At 43.1% G+C, this 9,179-nt stretch overlaps 1 long non-coding RNA gene across 1 annotated transcript; it reads left to right on the top strand.

Moving 5' to 3' along the window:
* Positions 1-3,644: 3,644 nt before the first annotated feature.
* LOC129656161 (uncharacterized) lies at positions 3,645-8,927 on the top strand. Its single transcript, XR_008716242.1, has 3 exons — positions 3,645-3,836; positions 4,678-4,771; positions 8,640-8,927. It is a non-coding gene; the product is annotated as an uncharacterized LOC129656161 (long non-coding RNA).
* Positions 8,928-9,179: the final 252 nt, after the last annotated feature.

Genomic DNA, 9,179 nt, shown 5'->3' with positions numbered 1-9,179 from the left:
CTCCAACTTTCCTCTTTGTCTCTTTTCATTCATCCATTTATTCATCCGTTCATTCATTCAGCAATTATCTGTTGAGCACCTGCTCATGTCAAGCACTTTTCTAGGCAGTGAAGAAACAGCTGAGAGTCCTGCTCTTACAGAGCTTACATTTGAATTGTGGAAGCACAGTAAACAACTTGGTAAAAAAAGAAACTAGATAAGTTTAGCTTCTGCAAAGGCAATAGAACCTATGGCGTGTGTTACACTGGCAAGCAGTTGGGGAAGGGTTCTCTGATGAGGTGACTTTGAACTGAAACCTGAGTAAAATGCAGAGTTAATACAAGAGGGTTCCAGGCAGAGGCCACAGCCTGAGCAAAGGCCCTGAGGCTGGAACAACATGGGTGTGTCTTGGGGGACAAGAAAGGTCACTGTGTCTGGATAAAAGTGAACAAAGGAGGGCATTGTATGGGAGGAGGTTGGAGGGATGGGCAGGGCCCAGATTTAGGCTGGTCTCTCAGGCAGTAAAAAGTTTCAACTTTATTCTAAGTGCAAATTGGAGAGGTTTTAGGAATGGAATGATGTGATCTATTTTTTTAAAGATCATCTGTGTCATTCATCCATGGGACAGTTTTTAAGAGAGGGTTTCAGCCCACATTGACCATACTGGCTATCGGGTATGAGGTCAGGCTGCAGAGGGAGGTAGCAGCGTGGGCCTAGAGGAGGGGGCAACGGCTAAGCAACAACTGAAGAAGGCGTGGGAGCTGGGAAGGTGGCAAGAAAGCATGGAGTTTAAGGACCTGCACACACAGAGTATGAATGGGGCACAAGATGCAAGGGAGGGAAAAATCAGCCAGGAGGCAAGATCGGGGCCGGGTAACAAAAAAGCCTGTAGACCAAGAGAGCCTGGACGTAGTCCTGAGGGCGATGGGTTTCTGATGACACATCAGATTTCTGCCTTAGCTGCTGTGTGGATGATGATTAAAGTGGGCAAGGCTGGATCCAAAAGACAAGCTGGGATTGTGGCAGTCATCAAGGAAGAGACGATGGTGACAGAGAGGAGCAGGAGCAGTGGGAATGGAGAAATGTACTTGGGGTTGAGAGCGGCCAAGGTTATAAGCGATACAGCTTGGGGGTTAACTGTGTGTGGCGGAAGTGGAAAATGTGGAGTCCAGAGAGATGCAGGGGAATTTCTCTGACCTACTCACCGTCAAGCAGAGATGGTGAAGGGGTCCCGGAGAGTAATGTGAAGCAGTCTCTTCTGGTCCTTCTATCTTAGGTCAGTGCTCCCAGGCTTCAGCCAGTGTTACTGAACGCTGAGCCAGGAGAGGGGATAAGAAAGTGGGGGCTCTTTGCTGAAGGAGATACAGTGAGCAAGATTTTCCAGTTCGGTTTACTTCACCTAGTATTTTCCAGCTACGAAATCCAATTCTTTTCCAAGAATCTCCATTAGAGTTCGCATCTAACAGCAAAAGGTCACACTCCCGTTGTCCTCAAAAATTTCAGTCCTGCCATTGTTGAGCACCCATGGGCACCGAGGTCTGGAGCTTCAGGAGGAGCCCAGGGCAGGGTAGGAAAGCTCTCACAGAAATCACGCGGCTTTGCTTGTCATCTGCCCACCATCTCCCTCTTGGCCTCCCTCTCCTGTCCTCCCCCCACCACCCCGCCACCCCCAGCATCTAGTCACTCTTCTTAATAGTTTTTGAAAAGTTAACAGAGTGAAAAAAACAAGGTTTAGGCACACATTCTAAAGAAAGCATATAAATATACATCTTGCAGCTTCAGCAACTTGGGTTTGTCTCAATTTTCTTCAAGTCAGGAAAACTGTAAACACAAAAGCAAAACAGAGAGGCATTTCTCAGGGAGCCCTCAGCCCTGTTTTGGGAATATGTCTCTCATTCAGGAGTTGAGAACCAGGGATTGGAGCCATGACTATTAATTCCTTGTAACATTCATAGGAGTGTAGGAGGGAAGCCCTTTGGTGCCTATTGCTCATGGTCTTCCTCGGCTCTCACCCTCCTTTTTTTTGCTTTTGTTTTTAATGCATGGCCTGCATAACTAGCAGCTACTTAAGGCAAGATTGTTTTTAGACTTTCTGTAACTTATAACCCTGGAGAAGGCAATGGCACCCCACTCCAGTACTCTTGCCTGGAAAATCACATGGATGGAGGAGCCTGGTGGGCTACAGTCCGTGGGGCACAGAGTCGGCCATGACTGAAGCAACTTAGCAGCAGCAGCAGCAGCAGCAGCAACTTATAACCTGGGCTTCCCTGATGGCTCAGTGATAAAAAGAATCTGCCCTGCCAATGTAGGAAACCCGAGTTCCATCCCTGGGTCAGGAAGATCCCCTGGAGAAGGAAATGCAACCCACTCTAGTATTCTTGTGTAGGAAATCCCATGACAGAGGAGCCTGGCAGGCTACAGTCCATGGGGTCACAAAAGAGTCAGACTCAACTTAGGGACTAACAACAACAACAACATATAACCCTTTGGGTAGGGTTATATAAACAGATAGACCTTGGTTTAAACTCCAGCTCTATCACCACCCAGTAGCTGTGTGATATCTTGGGCAATGTTACTTCACCTTTCTGAACCTCAGTTTCCTCATCTGTAAAATGGGGATAATCTCGGTAATCACACCTATCTTGTAAGGCATGATTTAATGGTCAAGAGTTGCAGACTTTGGAGCCAGACTATCTGGATCCCCACCTAGCTCTGCCACTCACTATGTGGCCTTGGGAAGGTCACTTCATCTCTCTGAACCTCTGTTTCCTACTCTGTAAAACACAGATAATGATGGTGCCTACCTCACTGAGTTGTTATGAGGAGTGTAAAGCATTTATAATCCACTTGCGTGGTAGGGCCCTACCAAGAAATAAACCCTTATGGAAGCACTGTACACATAGCAAGTGCAATTTCAGTATTTGCTAAATAAATAAAAGGGACATTTGAGAAGATTAAGAAAATGTGTATGAAGACAAGTGGCTAGATTGGAGTCAGTGATTAAAATTTGTACCGCCAACCTTGCACTCCTGCCCCACCTCCAGCCTGCCCCAGGCCTGGGCACATGGTAAGTGCAGGGTATATACTTATTGGTGACAGTTCAATCAACTCTAAGAAATAAGTGTTACTCTCTGTCCCTCAAGGTTTATGTTCTTTCTTTGCAAGGGGAAGCTGGGGCTGAACTTGAGAGCCTTGTGAAGGGAGATGTAATTTTCCTTATTTACTAACATTTACTTGGACTGGTGTCTGGGACACCCAAAATATGCTATGAATCAGTCAGAGGATAACAAGATCTGCAGTCCTGTACAGATTACTCACTAATTTGACATTTGGGGATTTTTGCAAAATGTTAGGGAACATTTGACAAGCTGCAAATTGCTATCTCTATAAAATGCGTTTGAATCTGAGGATGGGCAGCCTTCTCCACTGATGTGGTTCCGTTTGTTCCTAGCACCAGCTGTTGCGTCCTGACAAGGTAGCTCCTTTTTATTTTCTCCCCCTGAAGTAGAAAGTGGTGGAAGTTTGCCCTGAAAACACAATAACTAAAATTCATTGAGCACCTACTATGGGTCAGGGGTCTTGACATTATTTGTCTCGTGTTATCTTCACAATCATCCTCTAAGGTATGTATCATTAGCCTCTCTATTTTTCAGCAAGGAGATTGAAGTTCAGAGAGGTTAAGCAACTTGTTTAAGGCCACACAGTTCTGAATTTCCTAAGCTAGAATTTGAACCAGGATCTACTTAACCCAAAGTCTGGATTCCAATCCAGCAGGCTGTCTTACTCCACCAGAGCATCATCACATTCTGACTTGGATCTCCCACAACTGGAGGGGCAAAGGAGAGGAAAATTTCTTGGTAAGTCCCTAAACAACGGGGCAGCATCAGTGGCCAGGAAAGCTTGTTCTACACTGTTTTATAGTGGGGCCTCAATTACTTAGTGATGTAGGGCTTTGAAGAGCTTGCTCTTATTATGACATTGTTCTCAAAGTCAAACAAGAAAGGTGGAGTTACTGGACTGAGCACCGTGCTCCCGGTCTCCCATCCCCTTGGCGTGGTTATCATCTTCACATTATTTTTGGCACTCTACCATCCTAATAACATTCACCATTCCCTGTCAGACAGATTTTCTCCCTGCTTCCTATCAACTCCATGGGAACAAAGGGGGCATGTATGCAGGCTCTGGGTCTGATGAATAGAGGATGCCCAGGGAATGGGAATAGGGCCCTTAGGGAAAGCATGGTTCCTGGGGAGGTCTTTCAAAGGCGAACTCAGTTGTATGGAGGTGGTATTCCAAGAAGAGGGCCCCCAGAGAGATACTACACACTTCAAAAGGGCAAACAAATGCCTCCTGATCTTAAAGGCAGCTCTAAAGTTACCCTCTCCAGTTACTGCTTTAAATGAGACAAGAAATAAATTTAATAGGGGGCAAAGAACTCTCCCCTGGTGGATCAGTGGTGAAGAATCTGCCTGCAATGCAGGAGACCTGGGTTCTATCCCTGGGTCAGAAAGATTCTCTAGAGAAGAAAACGGCAACTCACTCTGGTATTCTTGCTGGAAAATTCATGGACAGAGGAATGGTGGGCTATAGGTCATGGGGTCACGAACAGTCAGACACAGCCTAGAAGCTAAACCACCACCACAAACTCCTGGGATTTGTCATACATTTCCTGAAACCTGTTCTTCCCTATCTTTGTAGGTATTTGGGGCATCCCCAAAGGGACAATAAGTTTCTCAAGACACATTGTACGCTTGATCTTGACTCCCAGCTGCTTGGTTGTGTTGTGTATTTGGTAAGTGCTTAAGAGATGCTCATGGAAATGAAAATCCATTCCTGTGAATCTTAATACTTTCGTACTCACCACTTCAAGTATTGAGAGTGAGTGAACAATTTCTTTCTCTAGTTAGGAATATTTTGTTGTAATTTTAATATTATTAACTGGGGGAAAAGCACAATGACCAAATGATTTTATAGTAATTTTTATTTTATTCATTTCAGTAACATCTATAAACTGTAAAGAGTAGTAGTCTGAAGCCTATTCTTTAACCTACTTACTGGCAGTGTTTGTTGCTTGCAGAAATGCAGGCAAGGACTCTGGGACCTAGGAGGTGGGAGTTGGGTGGGCAGGGTTCTGGCTTTGAATCAGTGGGCCAAGGATTTGGCTTCTTTTGGCTTCTCTTTCTCCACTTTCTTTTCTATACAGTTGAAAGCCACAGCCGTGTTAGCAATTGCCACTCAATTAAGAGCGCTAATTCCAAATACAAACTGGTAGATGGATAGGCTTATTCCTCTGGGACTTAATTAGCCTAGAACTGGTCCAAGCAACATTAGCTTCACTCAAAGTATCATTACACACTGTCCAAATGGTCTCCTAAATGTCACCCTTGGAGGCAAGGGGACAGCATGGGCTAGTGAGTCAAACACCTGTTTATCTGGAGGCCCTGGTACAGAGTCTGGCTCTGTTTCTAATGACTGATCAAGCCAGTTTAGCTCTCAGGAGTGCTCTAAACTCATCTGTAAAATGGGGAGATGGAAGAAGATGACCTCGGAAGTCCCTTCCAGGTTTGTACTCTACAAATCCTCAGTAATGGCGCTGAAGCACTCAAACCATCTTAATAGGTACCAGTTGTCACCCAGCTTCTCATGTCTGCACAGACCAGCTCCCAAAGGATCATGCTCAAAACATTGCTTTGGGTCTCTCTGGAGGGGAGCCTTTCAATTTTCATGTCCTATTATTAACCTCTTCCCAGGCTCTGTTTTCCAAGTTTAGGCCGGCTCATCAGAGTTGAACATGGACTATTTGGATTTGTGCCCAAGCTGTTCTCCGAGCCTGATAGCACATTCATTACTCCCTACCCATGGTTTCTGCTAAATGACCTCGTTAGTGCTATAATTACATGATGTTGCTCTTCAGAAAGCTGGGGGTGGGGTGGGAGATGAGTTAACGAAGGCCAAGTACTGAGATGGAGTTCGTTGTAAACATACTGAATGACGTCTACCTTCCCCAGGCCTGATTACCCATGGGGAGTTGGAAGGGAAGTTCTATGGTCTTTTTCCTCTCCTTTCTTTTTCATTTCTCATTAACGGATGATGATAACATATACAAATGTGTTGGTGGTAGTTGGTAAATACATGAATTTGAAAGCTGGGTGGTGATATTTTTACAACTTAATGTATATGGAACCATACATTTCCTGGAAGTAAAGAAATGAAAGCAAATGTCTTCTGAGCACCTATTTAGGTTTTTGTTCATCTTCGCAACAAATTTATGAGCTAGTTATTATCCTTGATTTACTAATGAAGAAGCAGGTTCAGAGAGGTGTATTTTCCAAGGGCAAAAACAAGTATATGGCTGAGTTAGGAGTTGAACCCAGGTGTCCCTGACTCCAAATCTCTATAGCCCATGCTACCTCTCAGTTCATTCATTCACTCACTCACTCATTCAGTCATTTGTTCAACAAATATACTTTGACCTCTATCTGATGACAAAATCTAATCACATAATTTCAGAGTTTCTATTTACTCTATCTAATTTAATTTTACAGATTCCTCAGATGACCCTAAACTCAGTGGGGTCTTCTTTTGTAATAATTTTCTCAGTCCTCTCAGGCTTCCACCTTGGGGATCAGATCTCAAATCTGAGATTCAGAACCCTAGGTGTCTGAGTGTGTGCTCAATCCCTCAGTCATGTCCGACTCTTTGCGACCCCAGGCTGTAACCTGCCAGGCTTTTCTGTCCATGGTATTCTCCAGTCAAGAATACTAGGGTGGGTTGCCATTTCCTACTCTGGGGGATTTTCCTGACCCAGGGATCAAAACTGCATTTCCTGTACTGGCAAGTGAATTCTTTACTACTGAGCCACCAGGGAAGCCCCCAGGACCCTGGGACGTATGTTTAAAGACCATCCTGTGCAAACGTCTATTTTTTTAGTTAAGGAAACCGAGGTTCAGTGGTTTTTTGAAGTGGTAAGCTTTCCATTCCAGTACATTCTAGGGATGTCAAGCGTATATTTGAATTTACTTGGGGTGCTGAGAAGTGATGATTGTGTGCTGTAACACAGCGGTCCCCAACCTTTCTGGCACCAGAAACTGGTTTCTAGGAAGACAATCTTTCCGTGCATGGGGGTGGGCAATGATTTCTGTTTTGCCCGCTGCTAACTTCCTGCCGTGTGGCCCAGTTCCTAACAGGCCATGGACCCATAGTGGTCCATGGCCCAGGGGTTGGGGACCTCTGCTGTAACAAATACAAAAAATTTCCCCTGCTTTCTGGGACAGTTCACAGTGCGTGTGCCTGACAAGAGGTACTTGTCTCTCTACTGCACACATCAGTTGATTCACAATGAACTTTTTCAGAAGCTTGTTAACTACAAAACTTTGTCGTCACACTTTTGTGACAGAGAATCCGTTTTCCCAGACTAGATCTCAGAAGCATTCAGAGTCTTCTTTGAGATTTCTTTTTGGGTGGTGGTAAGGTGAACCAGGAGAGTCAAATACCTTTACTTGTCCCTACAGAATTCTTTCTGCCAATTTTTTTTTAAAGTGGAAAACACAGTATGTTGACTATGAGAGAGATGCCTCTACTTAGGGCAGAATAAACGATGTGATAGTAAATAGTAACAGGATGCAACTTTAACCAAGTGGTGGACTTGATTAAAACGGGAGTCTTACCCATCTGATTACTAATTAGTATTTCACGGTAGAACTTGGAATTTGGCAAACCATGCATTTAAAAATGTGAGCATCGTTTGTTTGACAGACTGTCAAGACACTCATGCAGGCTTAATGTATTAGTTTATTCTATAGTAATCAAGTTGTTATTATAACTTCAAGAAAACTGGAAAAATAAGCCTTTCACAGTCAAATTAGTCATAGGAAAGAAACTGAAAGAACCCCCCAACTTTGAGCAACAGTAGGGACTCTATAGTAGGGAGTTGGGGTGTGAAACAGCAGGAAACCATTATCGCATGCAATCCTAGTTTTAATGACTCCACTAGAACATTATAAACCTATAATATATATGCCTCAAAATAAATGGTAGATCTCATAGTAAAAGCCAACTCTTTATTCCACACTGATCAATTTGGGAGAACTGGTCCCTTCTTCTGGAAATACATCATTAAGCTGCAGGTTTCACCTCAGAATAACTTTTGGAAGAATTCTTCAAACCTCTTAAAGTAATTCACTTATATTCCTCTTCTATTCTTAATACCCAAAAATATACACAGGAGATGCAAATACACCTCTAGAAGTTTTGAATGAGTGGACAAAGCAGTGTTAAAAATTCAACAGCACTAATTACTAGCTGAGCAGTATAAAAACCTCTGAATAAATGTCAGCTGAGGAGATAAGCTCTTATCTTAATCTAATGACTCCACAGACTTAATTTGTCAGGCCAGCCTAGTTGATGAAAAACAGGTTTCTATTCTCCAGTGTTAGCAGGAGCATCTTTCCAAATCTTTGAAGTTGGATAGTAATACCATCAGTGTCATCCTGTAAAAATCTTCTGACCAAGCCAATTTAAGTCCTATTGTCCTGTTACACTAATTAAAATTGTTCCACCCCCATTGGACAAATATCTGAGTGAAGCCAATATATTTTTAGATTTTTGTACATTTTGAACTAATCACCCTCAACTCCCAATGTTTTGTGCTTTTTTCATAGGGCTGGAACATCAGAGACCATCTGTCTTCATATAGGGAGGCTGAGATTTCCAGAGAAATGCTTTAATTCTGAGGAATCCATTTACTGAGAGGCCATGTAGCAGCGTAGCTAAGCACTTTTCTGAGGCAGAAAAGCCTGGGGAATGTTTGCTGTGTCACTTACAAGCTGTGTGACCTTGGGTAAATGTCTTACCTTCCTAGCCTCAGTTTAATCATCTGTAAAATGGACAATAATCATGGATATTAAGAAGGTTAGATAAAAGAACATACACCAAGTCCTTAGAGTGCCTGACCCTTACACTTGATAAAGGTCAGCCTTCATTCATTCACTGACTCATTCATTTCTTTATTCATTCAATGAACAAACATTGAATCTTTTTTTAAAATAGTTTTATTGAGTTTTCTTTTTTTTTCAGATTATTATTATTATTATTTTTTGATGCGAACCATTTTTAAGATCTTTACTGAATTTGTTACAATATTGTTTCCGCTTTATGTTTTGTTTTTTTGGCCACAAGGCATGTGGTATCTTAGCTCCCCA

The sequence above is a fragment of the Bubalus kerabau genome, chromosome 6 (genome assembly GCF_029407905.1).
Source record: "Bubalus kerabau isolate K-KA32 ecotype Philippines breed swamp buffalo chromosome 6, PCC_UOA_SB_1v2, whole genome shotgun sequence".
Lineage (NCBI taxonomy): Eukaryota > Metazoa > Chordata > Mammalia > Artiodactyla > Bovidae > Bubalus > Bubalus kerabau.
This window is presented reverse-complemented; position numbering and strand designations above follow the sequence as displayed.